This window comes from Caretta caretta, chromosome 8 (assembly GCF_965140235.1).
Source record: "Caretta caretta isolate rCarCar2 chromosome 8, rCarCar1.hap1, whole genome shotgun sequence".
In the NCBI taxonomy this organism is placed as follows: domain Eukaryota; kingdom Metazoa; phylum Chordata; order Testudines; family Cheloniidae; genus Caretta; species Caretta caretta.
The window spans coordinates 7,976,370-8,000,191 of NC_134213.1; the positions used below are offsets into that span (position 1 = coordinate 7,976,370).

The following is a 23,822-nucleotide window of genomic DNA, read 5'->3' on the forward strand; positions in this document are numbered from 1 at the left end:
TAATTGCTTAACTACAGATATAGTGTTTTTCCCCAGTTAGCAAAAAGGAAGCACCAAGTTAGTGTAAAGGCTATATATTTAGTTACAAATCAACATGGTAACCATTAAAATCCATAATGAGAATCAACCTCTTTAGGAAAACAAAGTAGTACAAATACAAAGCAAATTTAAAAAAAAAATTAAATCAAGTTTTCTGCTTCCTGATTTAAGTCAATTAAAATTAGTGATTTAAAAATCAATCCACCCACCATCAGAAAGCTTGTGAAGGCCACTGTCCCTCATCTGAAGACCCTGATTTCTGTCCCTGCTCCCCTCTACCCCATATTTTGTTCCTCCACTCTATATTAAAATGGTCAATTGATGCTGCCAACAGAGGCCTAGACATGGCTGTGTGCTGATGCAAGCTCACCAGATATACTCAGCCACTTGAGTCCCATTAAAGAGTAGTTTCAATTCCCACCCCCCACAAAAGAGTAATAAGAAAAATAATCCAGAATCCAAAGACTCATGATACTGTAACCGTTTTTAGATAGCTCATTAAAGTTTATGCTCTGAAGTAACCAGAGCATAAGGTGATGACCAATGTTTGCTAGACTCTCAGAGCTGTAGTTCAAAGGATATTACTCACTGAGAAGGATATTTTGGGGTGTTGCAAGTATTGTTTTACTTCTTGAACAGAAGAAACAGAGATGGAGAATGTGCAGTTCCCAAATAAGTAGACTGACACAGGGAGCTGACAGCAAATCCCTGACAACCCTATATTGTTATCCACCCCTACCGATTACTATGGTGCCTAAGTGCAAAGCAGAAAAGTACAGTATTCCTTTTAGGTAGCCTTACTACATTGTGTTTTTACTAGGTGTTCTCTAGATAAAGATTCCAACTTCAAGATCATGAATCCCACCTTATCCTCCAGTCTCCCCCCAAAAAACTTGTAATTTTCTGCTGCTCACGTACAAAAGTATCTCCCACAGACAGACAGTATTGTTTCTTTGAATCAAGGACACGAAATGTCTCCCTCCATGGAAGGATACCACTATTTAAAAAAAAAAAAACAAAAAAAACCTATGTTTATATAAAGTTGACAGATCATTCTGAGGACAGATACAAGGCAGATGAACATCTTGCATTGCCATCATCATCTGCAGGTATTCCATTACAGGAACAGTAGAGTTTGAGCCTAAAATGCATTCCTATGCACAAGTACAGCAATTTAAACATTGCTTTTTAAAAAAATCCCGTCCCTCCTCCCTCAACAAAAATCTCAACACTTGAATCAGTGCAGAAAGCTAAACCAGTTACTTGAACAAGTCTGCAAACCTATATCAATGAATCTGTTGGGTTGCAAAAACCCAAGACAAAAAGCAAATCAAGAGACTCTGCAGTTCCAAATAAGACAGTACTGTAGCACTGCCAGCAATTTTGTAGGTCATCATTGCCACACCACAAAAGATTCAAATGACAAGTTTCAGCATAATGTCATTTGTTGATTGCTCATACAATATCTCTGTCACACTGTGCACTTGTTTACTTACAGTAAGTTATGTCTCAGCTTCCTTCTAAAATTGAGCTGCAACTGCAAGGCCAAAGAGACCACAATTAAGTTCTCCTAATAATTTGTTGTTACATATTGAAAATTCTTATATGTGGGCAATTTGACAGTATGCTTGTAAACAATGTTATCTGGTGCACATATATGCTTTTGAGAACAAAATGTTGCAACTTTCTAAAGAAACAAGTCTTGAGAACGTCAAGTCTTTCAAGGGGGAAAGCTAAAGTTCAGATTTTACTATCATACGCAACATCTAGAGAGTCTGATTAGAAAAAAATAGAATAGAATCTTTAAACAAAAAGGGAAGCTTTAAGACTATAGCAACGTTGTATTTTTACAGTCCTACGCTAAATCCATCTTCAGCTTGTATTATATGCTTTCTACCTATGGCAACATCCCAACCAGACAGTTGCTGCACCAAGCAGCTCTGTGTTAAACAGGTCTCAGTTCATCCAACAACTAAAAGGGAGAAGACATTACACATCACTACGCAACAGCTATATATATTTTGCACTATGCATAAACCACATTCAGAATCTCAGAGCGGTCATTGACCTCACAGGGCAGGGGTAGTCAGTAGGTGGACTGCAGGCCAGCTCAGACCACCAGACTCTTTAAGAGACCCTGAAATCTATTTACTTATTATTATGGGGTTGTTTTTATTTCTTCTCTGGAGTCTGGACCCCGACTACCTTGACTAAGAAATCTGGACCTTGGCAAAAAATAATTGACTACCCGTCATACAGTATGCCTACACTGTAATTAAACACCCATGCTAGCCTGTGTCTGCTGACTGGTTTGTGGGGCTAAGGCTATGGGGCTGTTTAATTGCAGTACAGATGTTCAGGCTCCAGCTGGAGCCTGGTCTCTGGGACCCTGCAAGGGTATTACTAGGGTTGGGGCACAACCTGAGTCAAGTGTCTGTCTTGTGACTGAAGAACCACAATATGAAATCAAAGGAACAGAGTTTATAAATCCACAACCACAAAGCAAACATTGCTATCCTTAAAAGCTCAAGCTCTTTTTTTGGTAAGCAATTTGGTCTCTGTGCTAGCTCACTGGCCACTGTTGGAAGTGAGTGCCCCACAGGATTTTACAAAGGATACTGCCCAGTGGAGAAGCAAGAGCCTCCAACATTTCATTTGGAATGTTAGCCTGAACATCACCAGGTGACTAGAGAGTTTACAGGGAAATGCTTCACCAATCAGATCAAGAGTTACTAGGGGTCAAATTCTGCCTTACCAATTCCTCTGTGCTATGCCATTTAAAATTAATGCATTTGTCTGAGGTATAAGTCAGGCCAGATTTTAGCTCTCAAGTTTCCACCTCAGGTATAATCATTCCAATTTCAACATTTCCAGAGTTGAATTATGATGAAGTCCCAACTTAAAAGATGCCCAATTTAAAAAGGTATGTGGCTGTCAAGCACAAGACTGCCTACCTGTTTTGGGAAAGGTCGTGGTTCTTTATTCTTTATACTTCCCTCCCGATCACCACCAACCAGCAGCTCCCGGTTGGTGTAGTGTGGCTGCCGCTAAGACAGGCTCCCTGCCTACCTCAGTCCCATACCGCTCACCGAAGGGGCCAATGCGCCCCTGCAGCCCGGGGCAAGGGGCAGCACGTGGCTCTGCGCGCTGCCCCTCTCTGCAAGCACCGCCCCCACAGCTCCCATTGACAACATCCCCCTGTTCCCGGCCAATGGGAGCAGCAAGGATGGCGCAGGCAGCACAGAGAGACCTGCCGTCCCTCCCTGCCCCAACAGGGGCTGCAGAGACTTGCCAGCAGCCTCCAGGAGAGGCGTGGGGTCAGGGCAGGCAGGCAGCCTGCCTGAGCCCCGCAAGCTGCCTGTGGAAAGCGCCTCCTGGCTGGATCCTACACCCCACACCCCCTCCTGCACCTCAACCCCCTGCCCCAGCCCCAAGCCCCCTCCTGCACCCAAATTCCCTCCCAGAGCTTGCACCCCTCACTCCTGCACCCTAACCCACTGCCCCAGGCTCAGCCAATGCACACCCAGTAGTTGAGAATGTTACATTGATTTGTGACAATCCCTGAAGGATTTTGGATCTATAAACCATAAATGACACTAACAAAAAGTAAAACTCATGAAATGTTCAGTGGATTCTATGAGATGAGGTGCAGTGTGACCATATGACCCCTACACCCAAACTCCCTCCCAGAGCTTGCACCCCAAAGTCCCTTCCCCAGGCTCAGCCCAAAGCCCCCTCCCACACTCCAAACCCCTCAGTCCCAGCCCAGAGCCTGCACCCCAACCCCCTGCCCCAGCTGGTGAAAGTGATGGAAGGAGGGGGACAACGAGGGATGGAGGAAATGGGGTGAGCAAGGCAGGGTAGATCCTGGGTAGATCTTAAATTCAAAAAAAGTGATCTTGTGCATAAAAAGGTTGAGACCACTGGTTTAGAGTGAGGGGAAAATGGTCAAAACAGACACCTCTTGCTACATGCTTCTGAACTTGTGCATCAGGATGCGCTTCTCCCAGGAGCATGGATCTACACAGGCAACACTTAAAGGGGAGCTCTACAACACCAGGGTACTTCAGAATGAGTGAAGAATGGAGTATGTTTAAGCCCCCTTTTCAGTTTAAACCAATTTTTACCAAAAAATCCCAGGTTTTACAAAAAGTATTATTCATCCCCCTCCCCGATTTTCACCCTACTTCCGTATCATTCAAATATGTGAAAAATAACTTGTTTTATTAGGAAAATACAATACATTGCATGAAATAATGTATTATGATAATACATTAGTCTATGTGTATATGCAAAGGTGCCTGTTGTTGTATTTAGTCTAGAAGATACACACAAACTGGCATGCATGCAAGCTTTGAAGTGCATGCACATCTGAACATACTGATGAATCTTGTGCCTACCAAATACACATTTCAAGCAGTTAGCAGATAACTGTTTAAAGATTTTACACACTAAAATAGGAAGAAAGTGAAAATCTGTTTCAGAACTCAAAAAAGTATTTGAAAGTTTAAAGAACAGGAAGCATAAAGTTTAGTGTATGTGCTGCAAATTGTGTGGCCCAATTAATAATGTAAATATTTATAGGCTAATAGTTCTAAGTCTACAACAGCAATCTGTTTATTCAAATTAAAAAAGTTTTATTTGGAGATTAGATATACTGTTTTCTTAAACTCAGAAGTGGCATTGTGTTTTGAGTTCTGTTTTCGTTCTGCAGCAAACCATACTGAATTCCATTCATCGAAGCCTTCATTTCCTGAATACTTTTTCCCCCGTCCTTCAGTCCATCAAAATGAGCCCTGATACTTATCCAGAGAAATTAAGGTTTTTGCACCAATTTTCACCTGGTTTTGTTATTGTAGTAATAAGCACGAATAAATTCCTGGGAAAAATTAAATAAAATAAAAACTGAAAGTGACAGGCCCTGAGTATGTTGGATTATTAAATTCTTGACTGACAGTCTCCCAGCAGCCCTAATGTTTCTTAAATAGAGGCTTAAAAAAATTTTATTGTAATACACATTTGAAATAAAAACATCTCTGATGACCTACATCAGCCCAATCATGAAAGCACAGACCATACTTAGGGAGTCTTGTTTTCCTGGCCAGGAAAACATTCTTAAAACCATTATGACAATCCATGAGGGAATCTGTCTTTGGTATTGAGAGTCTGTATTATGTGCAATTAAGATGCTTAAAGAATGAATGCATATAAAGATTAAGATGTTAATAGCTTTGCCTTCATAGTCTGCTCCATAATGATGAATTTTAAACCACAGCAAATTATAGTAACACCATAAAAGGAGTTCTAACACTTGACGATCCCCCACATACACAGACAGTTATTCAGCCAGTAAGTAGAAATAGGAACAGAGTCATTCCAAAAGAGAGTTAGGTGTCATAATGGAAATACTGACCAGTGGTGTAGTTAAAATGAAACAATGTGGACAGGGAGAAGAAAGTACTACTCCAGAACTCTTGAAGCAGTAGAAGTTTCTCTTAAGCTATGTACATAAAACAAGGGCACCTGATAAAGCCATTTGGTGAACTCCTCAAAAAGCAGGCAGACTAAAGGGAGCAGTGATCCCAGAAAAATAAGACAGAACACACTGAATAGGAATTTGGGTCAAGTTTGTAATGATCAGGTAATTCAAACCTTCAAGTTAAATACCATCCTAAGTTAAATTAACCAAATCAGCTGAGTTTGTCAGTGGGACACTGGTCAGCCTGTGGCTTAGATCAATTTTCTTCCTACCTTTCCCGCCTCAGCAACCTGCCTTATGGAACACCACTCAAGTCTTCGCTGTCTTGCATGTGAGACCATAAGCTCTTCAGAGCAAGGAATAGTTGTATATGGTTGTACAATGTGAAGATTTACAACACTAAAAATTGTTAATAGACAGAATTTTCCCTGTTACAAGGCATCTGAACTTATTTACTGGCATTTTTGTGCTGCCCAAAGTTCTGCCCATTTGATACAGCATTTCTTTTTACAACCAAGTCAAGAAGAGCTGATAGCAAGTGAATTTTTGGACTATAATCAGCTTAATCACTGCTTGGTATCCTTTGTACATGTAGCCTATAACAAAGAGGAAACATGGCCCCATTGTTGCAGCATCAGACTGGGACTCATGAGACCTACGTTCCACAGTAAAGTTGGGAATGGACTTCCCACATGACCTATGCCAAGACTTACTCTCTTGGCTTGTTTCCCCACCTATAAAATGGGAATATATTTTCCACTCTCCCACCCTTTGTTCATTGTGTCTATTTAGAGGTCTCATTATGTCCTTACATAGCACATAATATGATTGGGCCCAGACTTCAGCTGGGGCTTCTGGGGGCTACTATAATAAGTAGCCCCCAGACTACTTGACTTAATACAAAGAACATATGATGTTGACTAGTTGTATGAACATTCAGATTTATTCCAAAAGATGCTGATGATGCAGAAATTGTATGTACTTACCTGCAGAGAAAAGCAATCAATCAACATGACAGAAGGGTGAGAGAGTATGATGGTATGGGAAGGATTAGGACACAATATTTTGCCCTTATATTCTACTGTGTGTGTTCAAAGCTCTGCAGTTATAGGACATCACACACAGTGAACATGCTCATGGGTAGACCGACAGACCCTGCTTCTACCTGCTTTGTACAAAGATCTGAGCCCCGGAATTTAAGTTTTAAAATTTTATATCTTAAGGCTCTTAATTTTTGTTTCCTATAATAGGCCACAGACTGGCAATCTCCACCTAGCATGTGTTTCGGAGCTGTTCTGCTCCAATAAACTTCACAAGTACTGCCAGGTATCCAGAGCTTTACTTGGAATCTTCAAAGATTTCCCTTGGGCCATCATGAGCCTACCAATGAGTTCAGAAATTACTATTAAAAAGAAATCTACAACACCCAAGTAAAGTCTGTTTTTAGTAGGAGTGTTTCAGATACATCAGCTTCCAAAAATAAGCTGCATCAATGGAGATGTAGGAAAGGAAAGGAATTATGCACTACTGCATCAGCAAAAAAAGTCATTCATGCATACCTGAAAGCCCTTAGAGATCAGTGGCAGAACTGCAGGCTTTTTGACCATTAAACCAAGGCAGACAGGCTTGTAGCACTTAAAAAAAAAATTATGGAGATCTCAAGATACAAGAAATCTTTAGTGGGAAAAGCATTCTTAACGGTCGGCTGTCATGTCTACAAACCAACTCAAATTTGTCTTGGGATGAAAAGCAACAGCTTTCCTTCCAGCCACAACAGAGTTCCTCCAGTATGGTGCCAAGTTAAACAGATGAAGACAAGCACTGAAGAGACAAGAGGACAAATGCCACAGATCAAGACCGGGGGGGGGGGGGTGACGACATTAACAGTCTATTTGGGAAATATTAAATAAAAGTGAATTCTTAAGAGCAGAAATCTGCTGAAATGAGGTTTTAAAAGGAACGTAGGGATCTGTCACATTAAGGAGTACTTTTGAGAGATTTTATACCTGCTAAGAAAGTTTGGGGTTTCTATTTACCATTATTCATCTTAAAATGAGAAACCAGGTCGATTTTACTGAACATCTCAGACCCTACCCCATTACTGCCATATTTCGATTACAGATGCTGCAGAGAAATTTCAATACGTTTTATTTTGTAAACTTAATTTCTATTGAGTCTCTTTAAGAAGTTTATACATACATCCTGAATCTGAGTCCAAATTACTTTAAAATTATGTTAAAGTGCTTTGGCTAAATCCAGGTGATATCATGGCTGGATTCCAACAGTAGCATCTTTGGAAGATTTCAGAGTAACAGCCGTGTTAGTCTGTATTCACAAAAAGAAAAGGAGTACTTGTGGCACCTTAGAGATTGACCAATTTATCTGAGCATAAGCTTTCGTGAGCTACAGCTCACTTCACCTTTTCTTTGGAAGAGACCATTATGAGAGTTTTGCAAGTCAGTTCTAATTGCATCAGGCTGTACACAAAGTCAAATATTCCATTGTTCTCAGTGGTTGCTATTCAGAAAAAAAATGTATAATCCTATTTAGTGTTACCTCTCCAATTTCACTAGAGCACAGATGGTCACTGTCATTCTGCCTACAAAGCAAGCCTCAAGTGCTTTGGGGCACCACACCCAGAGGCAGATAACAAGATTATTGCCAAATCAGAGTAGTTAATAAAAACAGTCTTCTATTCAAGAACACTCCTAAGCCTGATTTTCAAGTGCACACAAATATCTTCATGCTAGAATGATTTGCAGTTTAATATAACCACATGCAAAGAATATCTGCAGCAACTAAAGAGCACTGCTAACAGAGATAACCCAACTACCTTCCACATTTTAGAGAATATTTACTATTACTATCTAGTATTTGCCATGAGAAATTAATTCATGCTATATCCAAACAAGACACTTAAAGGCAGTTGTCAGCTCAGCTAAGTTCCAGATAAAGTGAGCTGTAGCTCACGAAAGCTTATGCTCAAATAAATTGGTTAGTCTCTATGGTGCCACAAGTACTCCTTTTCTTTTTGCGAACACAGACTAACACGGCTGTTACTCTAAAAGCAGATGACTGCTTACTCCATAATCCAATCACCTGTAGCATTTATTGTTGTACGGTCCAGAGAACTCTCCCTCAACTCTGAATGGGAAGTTTGTTCTTTTCAGAATGATTAGCGGGGAGCAAGATAGAAAGCATCTGCTTCAATCCAAGGTTTGTATGAGGGCACACCCAATGTTGAACAAGAGCTAGGGTCCCAGTTACATACTATTTCGAAAAAGATGAACGCAGCTAAAAAAGTTGTTTAAGTTCAGGAAGTATACGTTTTAATTTTGCAAATGTTAAGGAGGTGCGGTTGAATAGTCTGCACTTTGTAGGTCACTTTTGTTCTCCCATGCTTTTTACTAGGTATATTGTTTAATTTCCATTTCCTCCTCCACACCTGGTGGCTCTTATTTCTCTTGTTTGAGCTCTTCCCTTCCAGTAAGTTCCATCTGTTTCCCTTCTCACCCTAGCTCCATTCATATTGCCACAGTCTTGATATTATCTTTCATTCTCTACATCCCCCTCTGCAGAGCTGTCTGTTCAGAAGAGCCATTTCTGAATATCCTGATTTTTACAAGAGATCTAATCCTAGTGACTTCACCTCCCACTTTCAACCAATATTAAAAACCCAACAACTCTACATCTGTCTTTCATCCCTCTCACCCAAACCCATAATCTTTGTTGCATATCACACTGGGACGACTAAATGCCGTATTAGCTTCTCCCTGGACGGTCTGTGTCAGTCACACTGCCTGTTCTCATGGCTGGGGTGAGTAGACAATCTCAGAATCTACCAGAATGGACTAGTAGTTGTCCGCCACAATTGTTTTAAGTCTAACAGGGTTTAATAGAAGTGCATGGGTCACTTACGCTGCTTGCGTAGAGTCCTGTGAGCACAATGGACTGGACTACACGTGCTAAAATCACCATTCACCTCACGTTTCTGGACTCCCAATTCAGCCTGGCCTCTCCCTGGCTCAGTCAGTGTGTACCCAACCACGGTATTCCCATTTAGGCATGCCCACCCCAGGACTGCCTCACACACCCTCCCCATACCGCCCAGGGCCCCATGCTTCCAGGGCTGAGCCACACCTACTCACCAACCCGCGTGCCTAGCCACACCCCGCACACCCGTTACAGGCCCAGGCCCCCCGCACCGCAACAGTTCTCTAAGGGGCCTAGACCCACCCAAGCTGCGCCTAACCTGCCCCCCGCCCATGCGCTCCCCTCATACCAGGCCCTGCCACGCCCCACACCTCCCCAAACCCTCTCCCAGCCGCTGCCTGCCCCACTAATACAACCCCCTCCGCATACACCCAGGCCCCTCCTGCCCTCACCCCGCCAATACCCCAGCATGCCCCGCGGGCGAGCCCTTTCCCTCGGCACCCCCGACCGTTGCCCAGCCTCCCGAGGGGCTTGGGGGAAATGCAGGCCCTGCCCCGCCCCCCACTTCTACCGGGCGCGGGTTACAACACTCACCTCGCCGCGCGCGCCCCCCGCAGCCGCCGTCCTCAGGCCCAACTCCCCCGTCACGTGCCCTAACCAGAACTGGTCAGCCGCCCGCCCGCCTATCTACCGCGCGCCAGCTGCGCCCCACCCCGACATCCCCATTGACTGAGCCAGCAACCGACCTCCCGCGCCGGAGATTATGTCGCATTCTGATTGGCCAGCGGAGCTGCCACTCGCCTGTTCTCACGCCTTAAATCACGCCCTAACGGCGCTGCCTTTCGTGGAGCGCAGCGATAGGCTGGGCGGCTACGCCGGAAGTATGCTCCGACTGGCTAACCGGAGAGAGGCGGTGGAGTGCGAGAGAAGAAGAGTCAGATTCCTGCGTAAGGAAGTGTCGCGCTTCTTAAAGGAGCAGCGCCTGGGTCCTGACCTCCCTGAGCCTGGGAGATCCATAGTAGTGGGGCCAGTGCTGGGAGGGCTGGGCAGGGGCCAAGATAGGGGGCCAGTGCTGGGAGGGCTGGGCAGGGGCCAAGATAGGGGGCCAGTGCTGGGGGGACCAGGATAGGGGGCCAGTGCTGGGAGGGGGCGGGCAGGGGCCAGAATAGGGGGCCAGTGCTGGGAGGGGGCGGGCAGGGGGCCAGGATAGGGGGCCAGTGCTGGGGGGGGCCAGGATAGGGGGCCAGTGCTGGGGGGGGTGGGCAGGGGGCCAGAATAGGGGGCCAGTGCTGGGGGGGGCGGGCAGGGGGCCAGGATAGGGGGCCAGTGCTGTGGGGGGCGGGCAGGGGGCCAGTGCTGGGGGGGCAGGATAGGGGCCAGTGCTGGCAGGGGTCAGGATAGGGGCTAGTGCTGGGAGGGGTGGCAGAAGCCAGCATGGGAGCCAGGGGCGGGGGGATTGGCAGAGGCCAGCACAGGGGCTAGTGCCTGGGGAGGGACAACCAAGGAATCATTTACGTCCATGGTCTATTCCCTCGACCCAAGTCTGCCACCCTATAACTGCAGGGCAGTTATAGCAGCTTGATAACGCACTTCTCATTGCGTCTTTCACACCTTCCCCTTCCATCCTGAGGACTGTACATGGCCCAGGACCTGCCCATCAACGCATAGCGCTGTGACCAACTGTGAGAGCAAGACTGAAAAGAGGACGTGCATGACCTACGCAGGCCATTCATTCCGTTTTAAGCCAGACAGTCCTGTTTTCAGTACTGACAGAGGGTCGTGCTCTTTAAAACGGTGTCCTCTATGCAGCATGAGCTAGCGCACACTGTGCTTGAGAGGTCATGCTGGTGGAGGGCACACCCACAGTGTTCTGGAGGTACCTAAATGGCCAAGATTCTGGGGATCTGTCAGTGGCCATCCTAGAACTACACCTGAGGCCTGGGGTGTGATTTTTTTTTTAAATGACATTTTTATACCTGCAAATATTACCAGATTTGGCAACACTGTCACTCCACACGTATCACTGCTGCACACTACTGTAACAGCAAGGACAGAATTCCCACCCTTCTATTCCACGAGTATGAACTAAAAGAAGAATCTAGCAGAACACAGGGTCTGTGACACACAGTTGAGCAGTTCTGATTCTATCCAGTAGATGGCAGTGACGTACATACACAGGCCAGTTTATTATCGTCATGAGTGCAACTGAGACAGTGCTGGAACTCTTGCTGGTTGCTTTAGATAGGTTTTGCTGCATAATATAAAAAGCTAAGCAATGTTGTCTTAATTTCTCTGAAATGAGATAACACTGCAGATGTAAAATGTTTTGTAAATGCTAAGTACGTTGCAAATATAGCTTCATAATTCTCTTCCCAATGCTGTGAAGTGGGGGAAGTACTGTCTCCCATTGTTTAGACTGGGAAACTGAGGCACTGAGAGGGTGAGCAGTTTGCACAAGATCACACAACAAATTATTGGCACAGCAAGGATGAAAACCAAGGAGTCTCTGGCTCCTATTCCCTCTCCATAACTTATAATAAGGTCAGTGTAGGCCAGGGGCAAATAGGGATCTCAGATTAGGGAGAGTTGACACAGACTGCTAGCATCATTAATCCTTCTAGGCAGATAACATTTAATGGTCCGTTCTAACAAAGGGTGGGTTCTATACTAGTAGTCTCTAATTTTATTGCCCAGGTGAGGGTGTAACATGATTTTTTTAAATGTAAAACTGTTTTAGGATGACATAATGAATCAGCAAGATGAATGTCACCAGGGAGACAATTCCACCACACTGAGCAAAGGCCCAATATTTAGAGCTCAGGCTCAACATAAATGAGATCAACAAATCCCAATCTGAATCAAAATTTTAATTCATTATCAAATTTTTCTAGAAAGCCAGGTTCTCTAGAAAGGCACTAACATGGTTTCAAACCTCATTGTGGTTACTCCCAGAAACTGAGTGCAAGTTGTTGATAGGTGTGCAGAGAAACAGCAGCAAACAAATCACACAAATATGATCGCATTCTAGATTAGGGGGCCTTAAATGCCAAGGTAAAAAACTTCCAGCTCAATCCTTTTAGCACAAGATAGAAAGGAGCACCCATCAGAATCATATGAGACAAATCCTCAGAGACCTGCCAAGACATGATAGTGGAGAGGCTAGAGTTTAGGCAAGATGGATGCAAAGTAGACACAAAAGCCTGCTGCAGCAGACAAGACAGGAGGGAAAAACAGAAGCACACACCAGAGTTTTGGCTGAGTTGGTGGTTAAGCAAGCACAGGTTATTGAGGTCAGCCCAAAGAATGCTAGGGAGAAGGGTGGTGAAAGAGAGAGATGGCAGAGACCACAGGGCAAACACAACTTTGTGACATAAGGCCGTTGCCAGTGTTTTTAAATGCTTCCATCAGGAAGGTTATCTGTGTTCACTGATAAACTGTTGTCTAAAGGAATCATTGCTGGTTTTGAAAGTAAATTCTAAGGAGCATAAGTAGTGCAACACCACAATGTCGTGAGGGGAGATGAGCACAACTGAGGATGAGTCAGAAAGTTCAGAATCTTCCTGTAAATGCATGAAATTCAAAAGCAAGAAGAGATTAGCCAGCCCCTGGAATAATTGGTTCTCCATCTGATACTACTTCTTCTCTAGCACTGCCTCCAAGATCAGAAAGAGAACAGCAGCACCTCTTTTCCTTCAGCTGCCTCCTATTTTCAGTTCTCTACAAGTCTGGATCTCCTACCGATATAAATTTCCTGTGTCCTGCCCACCATATGCAATACCATTGCTGCACCCTCACAGACTTTGAGCTCTGTTTTCACTGCAGATGATAGAAACAAAGCTGCCTGGACTCATTCACTCCACAGCTAATCAGCAGGCAGCAAATGAAAAATAAACCAGATCAGGAGCTCTGGGGCCACCAATGGCTCTGTGCACTGACAGGCAGCAGGAAGTAATTACAACTGAACAGGAGGAGAAAAGTGACTTTTGCTCATTTGAACTTTGCTCTGGGAGAGCGGAGAAAAACCCCTTTCCATGTGTTGGGCAATAATCATATGCTCCAGCAAGTATTCTATGTAGAATAATGCATGATGACATGCTATTTCTGTAAGGAAGTCAGGCAAATATAGAGACAGCTACTTGCAAGAAGAGGGCAGAGATCCAGGAAGGCAGAAAGAGATATGGACAAGGTCTAAAGGAAAGGAAGAGTTGACATTTTAAAAGCAGTGAAGATGGATGCAAGGAATTTTATAGATTAGTTACAATGAATGGAGGGAAAGGGGTAGATGTTAAAAGGAAGAGGCAACTGAGGTCCAAGGTCAAACCACCAGTGAACAGAAATGCGGAGATAGGGAAAAGCAGTCGTCAACTGCAGCTGGGTGGAAATAGGGGACTCTCGTCTAAAAATCACTATAATTAAAGGGGTCAGGGACACCCCCAAGAATAACAACTTTACAGCCCAGAGCACACTAGGCTCATAATGCTTCAGACTCACCCAAGCAGAGGGGAGAGAGAGATGGGATCAGTTCCTGGGAGAATATCACCATTTGCTGCCTTTTTAATCTCCTCATCCTGCCCCCAATGCCTCTTGACAGCAGCTGCAGCTCTCTGAGCACATATTCAGATATAGCAACTGGATGAGGTGGAACGCAGTCATTACAACACCCGTACCCTGAAGCTAGACATCTCCACTGCAGTTAACATGAAACTGGCAGCTCCTTGAAACTCAAGCCATATGAAAGCTTAAAATAAACAATGGGGCCAAGTTGTTGTATTAACACTTACAAAAACAATCCTAAATACTTCCAAATGTAGAGACAAGGAAGGGAATTCATCCTGGCAGAGACACTCTGGCTAGCATAGGGACTGAGTTGAGGGGGCTGCTTTGTGCCTATCTGAATCTGTATCTGCCAGGGGCCAGTTTGGCCCAGACATACGCTAGGGCAGTACTGAACACTCCCCTAAATTACACCCTAGCTTTCATGACTCCTCTGGGCATTGTGGCAGCATGGGACTACCCAAGGCACTGGACTGCTCCATCCATGTCCCTTCCCACCTCCTTCTTCCTCTGGCCCATCCTTGTTCTGCTCCAGAATGCCCTCTGGGCCAGTGGTATTCCCTGTGAGGGCCTTATGCCTGCATTACTGTACTTCTGTACTAGCATATTTGTCATAAGAGGTTGTAGAAAAAAAACACACCCCTGAGCGACAAAAGTTTTAGCGCCGAAAAGTGCCCGTATAGACAGGACCTGGCAATAAAGCTTGTTTGGGGTGGTTATTTTGCGTCGCCGGGAGAGCTCTCCCCCAGCAATAAAGTGTGACTACAGTGCGCACGTCACAGCACTGCCGTGGCTGCACTGTAACGTGGGCAGTGTAGACGCCCTATGGGTATGTCTACACTGGCAAGTTTCTGCACAAGAAGTTATACCACTTTTATTAAAGCGCTGGCATTAAACTGCTGTTGCATGTCCACACTGTGCTTCTTGTGACGGTGGCGTGCATCCCCAGTAGCAGCTCTTGTAATGGCAAAGACAGTAGTGCGTTGTGGTAGCTATCTCACTGTGCAACTGGCAGCAGGGTGCTTTGGGAAGGGTTTGCAATGCCTCATGGGGCAGGCACAGCATCCCATGATGCAGGTTTCCCACTGTTCCATGGGCATCCTACTACATTGCCAGCTGCTTTTCAACTGAAGTGGGGGTGGGGGGAGGCAGAGTGTGTGACAGGGAGTGCGTGTGTGTACGGGGGGGAGAAGAGACAGTGTGTTTTGGGGGAACAGTGTGTCAGCATGCTGTCTTGTAAGTTCAGACAGCGGCAGGAAGCAACCAGTCCTGAGGCAGGGGGAGGCGCCCACCTCCCTTCCCAGCTCTCTGCACAGCAATCTCTCTCTCTCTCTCTCTCTCTCACACACACACACACACACCCCTCTGTTTTCAACAGCAGGCGCATTCCACATGAATGGTTTGCTTTGTGTCCCGGAGCAGATCAGCACAGCACCCAAAGGCTGTCAGAAACGAGCTTTGAAAGGGGAGGGGCACACGTCTCCAGGGCAGCCGAGTTCAAAACGAGGAGCAGAGTCGCCACTTGAGGGATTATGGGACACTTCCGGAGGCCAGTTGATTGCTTTCTGTGCTGTAATGTGTTTACACTGCCAATACAGTGCCGGATCGTCTGCGCTTTAAGGCTTATGACTCTTGTCGAGGTGGCTTTTTTTGCAATGCTGCAACTGAGGAGTTTCTGCACACAAAGTAGCTTGGCAGTGTGTACACCTCAGGAGTAACACCGCAGAAAGCTGCTTTACTGCACAGTAACTTGCCAGCATAGACAAGGCCTTAGAGAGAACTTAAGGATTTGAATAATTCCCCTGAGCCTTCTGTCTAGCATAGCTCTCTGTGACAAATCAAAACCTGTATCTGCAAAAAGAAAAGGAGTACTTGTGGCACCTTAGAGACTAACCAATTTATTTGAGCATAAGCTTTCATGAGCTACAGCTCACTTCATCGGATGCATTGAAAGCTTATGCTCAAATAAATTGGTTAGTCTCTAAGGTGCCACAAGTCCTCCTTTTCTTTTTGTAAATACAGACTAACACGGGCTGTTACTCTGAAACCAATCAAAACCTTGTCAACCACTTCCTCCTTCTAAAGAAGACAGATAACCAAATGTGGTTAGTGCTGGAGGATTAGAGAGAGGTTTCTGAGGTTCTGCAGTGGTTCATTTTGGACCTACAGGAAATCACTAATGTGGAGAAGGGACTCAGTCCCAATGAAGTGGACCTTCTAGGCCACAGAATTTGAAGCTGCACACTCCTATTCCCCACCAAGCTTGAGATTCAAGGAAGGACACAATTCACATTTTCTAGCATATACATTTGGCCAGGGCACTTCAAGTCCAGCCAGAGGAGGTTTCAGCAGCTGAAGTGGAAGACTGGATTTGGGTGGGTTCTTTTAACTTGATTAAAGTTCTGGCCATCAGCAAGGGAAATTTGTTTATTTGCATTTTGTATCAAATGTTATTATGTTTTAATATTTCCTGGTGAAGAGGTGCAAATATTTGCCTGCAAATCAGAATTTTTAAAGAATGATTTGCAGTCTTTTATTTTTAACTAGCATCACCTTGCCAGTATCATTGTCGTCTTCACAAAAGTGAAAGAGGGTGGGGAAGCTCTTTCTGGTGCTATACAACCCTCCCCATCCCTGGGCAGAGTTTTTTGTTTTCCAGTGTCTTGTTAGGTTTACTTTTAAATGCCTAAGTGGTATGTGTTGTCTTCATTCTGTTCCACTACTTTCAGTGTGTCACCTGAATTCATCTAGTCTGAAGGGAAGGTTCCATGTGTAATATCATTTTGCTCTAACTGGTGGCCACAACATCTTTGGAAAGATTGTTACAGGCTAGGATTCCCTCCCTATTCAAGCCATTCATAATTTGCTACCCTCTCTGGGGCTGCAATGTACACAAGCTAGAAGTACCTTGCAGAGGGTTTTACTGCGCCTAGCACATCTCACCCCCTGCAGCATGTGTCTGTAAGGTAAAGCAGATCACTGGGGCATTTGGACACATGGGTCAGAAATACCCAATCTAGCTTTACAAGGCAGGAACTATGTGTTTGATTGCCCCAGCAGGCTTTTTTACAGTTATTTATCAAACAACAATAAAAAAAGTTCTCTCTGTAAACTACAACCCCTAGTAGTTCTTGGGGGGGGGGGGGGGGGCTAGAGGGGTGTTCTGGAAAATGAGGGATTGAACAGAGAAAAAATAATTAGATGCCAATAGAAGGGCAAAGTGTGGTGGGGTGAATGGCCTTCACCTGTTCCTAGCATTTCTCTATTAGGAAATCAGCATCAAACTGGTCCTGCTACAGCTCCCAAATGTTTTCAATTTGCAGCCCCTTACTGCTTTCTGGTGTCAAGAATGTGCCTATGTCTCCCTACCAGAGAAGCATTTTCCCCCCTCAGTATCTACTACTGCATATGCTTCTCTATGTGGTTTTGGGCCTAATTCTGCCTTCTTTGCCAGTGTTGAGTGGTCCTTTACTCCTCAAGGAGTTTAATTATTTGCAGAATAAGGCACTGTTCAATGTGAGTAAGAGGAATATGGGCAGCATCAAGCCTTTTTATTTGTATATTCTAAGGGTCCCAATCTGCCCTCGGTCTCTGTGGGTGCCAGCAGAGTTAGGTACAGGGTGCAGAAGAATGTCTCCCTGATATTGCATTTGCTGGTAAAGCTGGCTACATTGTATTGTTTATCAAGTCCATCAATTCATTTACATTTCTTCAGTTAAACACAAGCATTGCATTTTGTACCTGTGATAAAAACATACCTAACAGATATCAGACTCGGCTACTGCCTCAGTTTCCCCATCTTGGGGTTCTCAAGCAACTGTCCCCAGACTCTTGTGCAAATAACGTCCTTTTGTGGGGTCTGGTTTATTAAAACAACACAGTTTAATTGGTTTCAGAGTAACAGCCGTGTTAGTCTGTATTCGCAAAAAGAAAAGGAGTACTTGTGGCACCTTAGAGACTAACCAATTTATTTGAGCATGAGCTTTCGTGAGCTACAGCTCACTTCATCAGATGCATAACTTAAGCCAAACCAAGTCTTTTCCCAGCTCCACCGTTTCTTCAGCTCCTGGCTGGGCTCAACAGTTCTTTCCCCAAACCACAGGTCCTTCTGCCTGACAATTCCTTAAGCCTCTTCAGGCTGTTTCTCCTCTTACAGTTTCTGCTGCTGCCCTTCACTGCATGTCACTCTAGCTCAGTGACTCTCAAACTTTTTTACTGGTGACCCCTTTCACATAGCAAGTCTCTGTGTGCAACCCCCCTTATAAATTAAAAACACTTTTTTATATATTTAACACCATTACAAATGCTAGAGGCAAAGCAGGGTGGAGGTTGACAGCTCACGACCTCCCATGTAATAACCTCGCGACCCCCTGAGGGGTCCCAAACCCCAGTTTGAGAGCCCCTGCTCTAACTAGACATTTTCATCTGGCTGGCATAGAGAGCCCCATCGTCTCTAACCCTGAGTTCCCTGCAGGTCTTTCTTCTCTCACTGATGGAGCAGGCTCCCTCTCATAGGAAGTCCTACACACGAGGCTATCAGGTGATCCTGGTCACTTTACCCAACCATTGTGACTGCCACAAACCCAAACCCCTCCTCTGGGGCTAGATAACTAGCTACCCACGTTGAGCTGAGCCCAACTCCCTAATAGGGTTAGTCCACCCTGTGACAGTACCCCATGAGCGTAGTGACATTTAAACACATGCTCCAAGCATAACTTTGAACTAACTGCCACATCTATGTCCACAACTCCTCCCAATACAGAGCCACAACGGTTTTGGGACTGAACGTCTTACTGAACGTTCACGGCAAGCCTGAAACACTGTCTCCTTCTAGCAGAACCTAACGATGGTATCACAACTGCTTGCACAATCTCTCAGTCATTTTCTCATGGTCCCATGCAATTTCTGTCCCTGACTTCTGAACACATTGTTCATTTCACTGTGTTAGATCCCCTGAGTTTTCAGGTCTAGGGGCTTCTTACGCTTTGCTACAATCCCTTTTTTCAGGCGTGAGCAAAAGCAGCAGATGCACAAAAGTTTTGTTCTCATGCAGGGCCAGCTCTCTCAGTCCATTTCATCTACTGAGAAACTAGTAGGAGCAAAAAAAATAAATGCACAATTTAGATCCTTCACTGCAGTAATTTTTAAAAGAGGGGCATGAGGCAACGTTCAGTTCCACTATCTGAGTCATTCCTTCATCTGGTATGTTAGTTGCTCTGAACCATCAGCTTGTCAGCCATCATATGGTCTACACCCCTCTTTCACCCAGAAGCCTCAATGGAAATCACTTGGCTCATGCTTTCAGTATCCTACGCCAGTCCCATGGTCATACTCTCATTTGTAGGCTGTCACTTCTGCTCTATCAAAAAATAATATAAATACATTTAGGCTCAGTGCAATTTTATAGAAACTTCTAAACAGCTTTTAAAATGACCAAGTCTGCCTTTCCTCAGTATCCACCTCATCACCCAACCCAGTTCAGACCTGTTCATCTCACTGAACTGTTCTGCAGCAAGCAAGAGTTCTCTCTGAACTTGGTTGGTGCTCACATATTCCCCCTTTTCCTCCCCGGTTGCTGACTGTGACACTGGTGGGCTCTCCCTTGTATCTCTCATTGACATTCTTCTGGCTCAAACACAGGCCTAAACACATGGACTGCTTTGTCGTAGAGATAGATGCTGGTATATGGTCTTGTATGGGTCGCTTTCAGCACTCACTGTGGGAAGCTGAGCATCTTGGGTCCTTCAGGCATCTTGGATGAATCCATGCTTGCTCCCATTTGATTCCCAATTCAAATCTTGTCTCAAAACTTAGCATCTTTCCATCAGTGGGTGGAGTAATTTTTAAGATGGTGAACCAGGCCCAAAATCCAGCCTCACGGGATGAAACCCTAAAGCAGGCCTTCCAGACTTAGAACACAATTGGGACTTCTGCAGATTCCCCTTCCTTCTGAAGCTGTAGGGTCTGTGCTGTACCCCTCAGGAGGTGCAGTACAGACAGCACACCTTGGGAGGGGTAGGAGAAAAATGTAGTTTTAAGCCAACATTGTGCCTCACAGTTTCTGGGCTTCCTCTGGGGGCCCATGCAAACCTTGGCATATGTGGGCTGTTCTAATTTACAGCAGCCTTACCCAGCCACCTACGGGCTGCTCTGCAGCTCAGAACTACAAAAGCACACAGCAATGTGGCTGCTTGAAGCATGCCCCTACACTGGAGCTCCGAGGGGTGCAGTGTAACACCAAACAACCCTACACTGCCTCTGTGCTTGGGGAATTCCCCCGGGGTGTGCTCTGTCTCCTCTCTCTGTCCTGGATCTACATACAAAGGCAGCCGCAGAGGCCACAATCTGGCCCTCTGTTTACACCTGGCTCAGACCCACATTCTACAGCAGACATGAAATTCTCTGGATCTCATTACAAGCACTTACCTTCAAATCTCACCTTAAACCACCCCCTTCTACCTCACCTACCTTATAATGCTCACCTACTCCCTCTGTATAAGAACTTTTTTTTCTGAATAGTCACCATAACACTTTATTGACTGCTGCAGTCTTATCTTATTTAAATCTGTAGTGCATTTTGGGAGTGCAGTTTCTGTGGGAGAAGCTGTCAAAGACAAAGTTAAATTCTTCAGCGAAGCACCAATGCAGGATGCTTCACTGTATTGAAAATAAAACAATAATAAAAAGCTGTTGCTTTTCATTTCCATATACAACATATCACTAAAAATTATGCAGATGCATTTTAACTATATTACTGGGTGTTTCTTCCTAGCCAGAAGTGCAGCTACCACTGTGTTATTTTTGATTTGCTCTCTCTGGTACCTGCTGAAAACGCAATAGGAAAATTGACAAAAACAAAGGGAAAGAAGATGTCCTCCTATGTGATGTCATAATGAAACTGGGCAAAACAAAGAAAGACATTTGGTTGCCTGTTTTTTTTTAAGCAGACATTAACAGTCTAATTTAATATCCTCTGAATCAATAGAACACTTGTCATTTATTCACATTTGGCACGGTCCATTAAGGTCCATCATCCTTAATGGACCATGCCAAATGTGAATAAATATATATAAATTTATATAATAAATATTAATATGTGAATAAATATATATAAATTTTAAACAGGATACAAAACTGCTTAAAGAAAAAGATTTCAGAAAACTTTCCAAGTGCTCCCTAAATGCCCCCCCATCTTTCTCTTTCTCCAAAACCCTGGCTTTTGATGTCATTTTTAAAAGATTGGATGAGTGTATTTTTCCATAATTTTTAAAGACTTTATTTTCCTCTGTCATTTCTGTTTCACCGGAGGTCTTCATCTTTGGTTAAGACAAACCAGAACATTAGCAGAGGGACGTTCCAGGTTTTACCTTTTTCATGCAAACTGCTCATACACTGCCTACTTTTCCACACAGAGGGTGCAACTCCAAGCAGAGGGTTGTAGCAGCTCCTTTAAAAGCTGTTCTGTTTCATAAAAATATATGGATTTTTTAAATTGACCATAACAAATCTCTAGAACCATGGACTCTATATCTGACCTCTTCAGTATGTCATGAATCAAGAAGTCACAGGGATACCTATTTAAATCATTTGGAGTCAACTAACTCAACTCATTCCTCAGACATGTTCTATGCTACACAAATGTTCTCTTTATGTAACATTCTTTAGCGTATGGATGGTTGCTAGCCAGGGCATACTTTGATGTCCTTTTCGAAAGGGAATAACTCCATGCCCCATCTGAAAGAGCAGTATGCTAGGACACCAACTCACCAAGCACTTGTGCTGAAGGATAGGCCCAGTTTTTAAATTGCTAAAAATAAAGGGCAAGATCATGTTCTTACCACAGAGCCCAGGCTAAGGGCAGCCTGGAGCCACACTGCCTCAGAGGAAGCATGAAAAGGCACTGTGCTTTCAGGAGTTCTCTGTGTGACGTTGCACGCCATAATGCTTTATAGAAATATGCTTTTTAATATAAATATGACATAACGGAAATATGTTTTATGCCACATATGCCATGTAACATATCTCTGCAAAGGTTAAGATCTACTGAATATATTCATCCTATTTGTATGCATGTATCATTTTTGTATTCAAAGTTATGAATATTGGCTGTGTACTTGTTGATTTTAAGTAGCCTCAGTGAAGCATTTGGTCAGCTTCTTGAGAAAAGACTATTCTCAGTAAGTGACAAATCAAGAAACACGTAAGCTGACAATGGATCTTCATAGACACCAATCCACATCTGAGCTTTCCGGGGAAGTCCTGCAGAAAACTGAATCATGCATGGACATGTGACTTGCCCATGCGACTCCAAAACTTCATTTTTTATCTGAATCCTACACAGGGGAGAGAGGGGTTTCCACCCACAAGAGAGAAATTATATAACCCCCTGGAAAAACCCCTCCATTTTGTCTTCAGCTGGCTCAAGAGGTAGCTTCTCCGCCCCCAAAGGATACCTGAAAGAAACTGGAACAAAGGACAGTAACCACAGAAGTGTGAGTGATTGCTGGACCCAAACTAAAAGAAGCTTATTGGAACATCTCTGAGGGTGAGATTTCATCTGTAATCACTTTCTTACCGTATTAGGCTTAGACTTGCGTGTTTTATTTTATTTTGCTTGGTAATTCATTTTGTTATGTCTGTTATTACTTGGAACCACTTAAATCCTACTTTTTGTATTTAATAAAATCACTTTTTACTTATTAATTAACCCAGTGTATCTATTAATACCTGGGGAGGCAAACAGCTGTGCATATCTCTCTATCAGTGTTATAGAGGGCAAACAATTTATGAGTTTACCCTGTATAAACTTTATACAGGGTAAAACGGATTCATTTGGGGTTTGGATCCCATTAGGAGTTGGGTATCTGAGTGCTGGAGACAGGAGCACTTCTTAAGCTGTTTTCTGTTAAGCCTGCAGCTGGTGGGGGATGTGGTTCAGACCTGGGTCTGTGTTTGTAGCCAGGCTAGTGTGTCTGTCACAACCAAGCAGGGCACTGAAGTCCCAGGCTACCAGGGAAAACGGGCTGAAAGGTAGTCTCAGCACATCAGGTGGCAATTCCCAAGGGGGTTTCTGTGACCCAACCTGTCACACTCTGGTAATGCTGATGGGGATGGAGAGGGAATAATTTGTTACAATTCTTTCAAGAGTGCAGCAAACTTCTCACATTCACTGGGTAGTGAGTAGGGGATGGAGCCATAGCTCAACCTACTCCCTGCCCCATTTTTGGCAAGTTACTCTCTCCCTCCACTACCACACACAGCCAAGCCCAGAAGTAGTAGTGTCCACACACTCCTCCAGGAGAGAAGCAAGCCTCCCGATTGGTTGAGGAAAAGGGGGCAGGGGCTTTTGCTATCCTGAGAGAATAAAATCCTATGAAAACTTAGCCAGTAGAGCTGTAGCACTCTGGAGATAGGCTGCCTTTTCTTTGCCATACCTTTTCAAAAACTCCTATATACATGTAAAACCCTCTTGATGGCACAACAACTTTGGCTTTTTTAAAAGCTTTGAATGGGGAACACTGTTTTTACTGTATGTCTCAAAGGATGCAGACAATCCTTCTTAACCTATAAGTAACTTCAACATTGTATTTTGACTTTTCAGCCATGTTATGTGCAGGCAGTGAGGGGTTCTATTCGTTTTGTTGTCTCATAAAATGCACAAAGTATGCTTTATTCCATAACCTTTTACTAGAGTTAAGTCTTCCCAGTTTTCCTGCAGAAAGACTTGTTAGGTGTTTTCTAGGGTTTTTTTTTTTTTTTTGGTAAAAGTTATAGATTTATTTAAAGAGGAACAATAATTTTGAGAACTCAGATGTCT

The 23,822-nt window shown here is 44.2% G+C and overlaps 1 protein-coding gene across 4 annotated transcripts in view; it reads right to left on the minus strand.

Annotated features, from left to right (window-relative positions):
- CANX (calnexin) overlaps nt 1-23,822 on the minus strand; it is a 65,006-nt gene that overhangs the window by 21,337 nt on the left and 19,847 nt on the right. The window contains exon 1 of one of the 4 annotated variants that reach the window (XM_048859972.2): nt 10,046-10,190. The exons of 1 other annotated variant lie outside the window; for it this stretch is intronic. The gene's annotated coding sequence lies outside the window, so the exon portion shown is untranslated. Of the gene's footprint in view, nt 1-1,535; nt 1,556-9,436; nt 9,458-10,045; nt 10,191-23,822 lie in introns of those variants that run through there. 2 more of the 4 variants (XM_048859970.2, XM_048859974.2) reach the window with 2 other exon arrangements.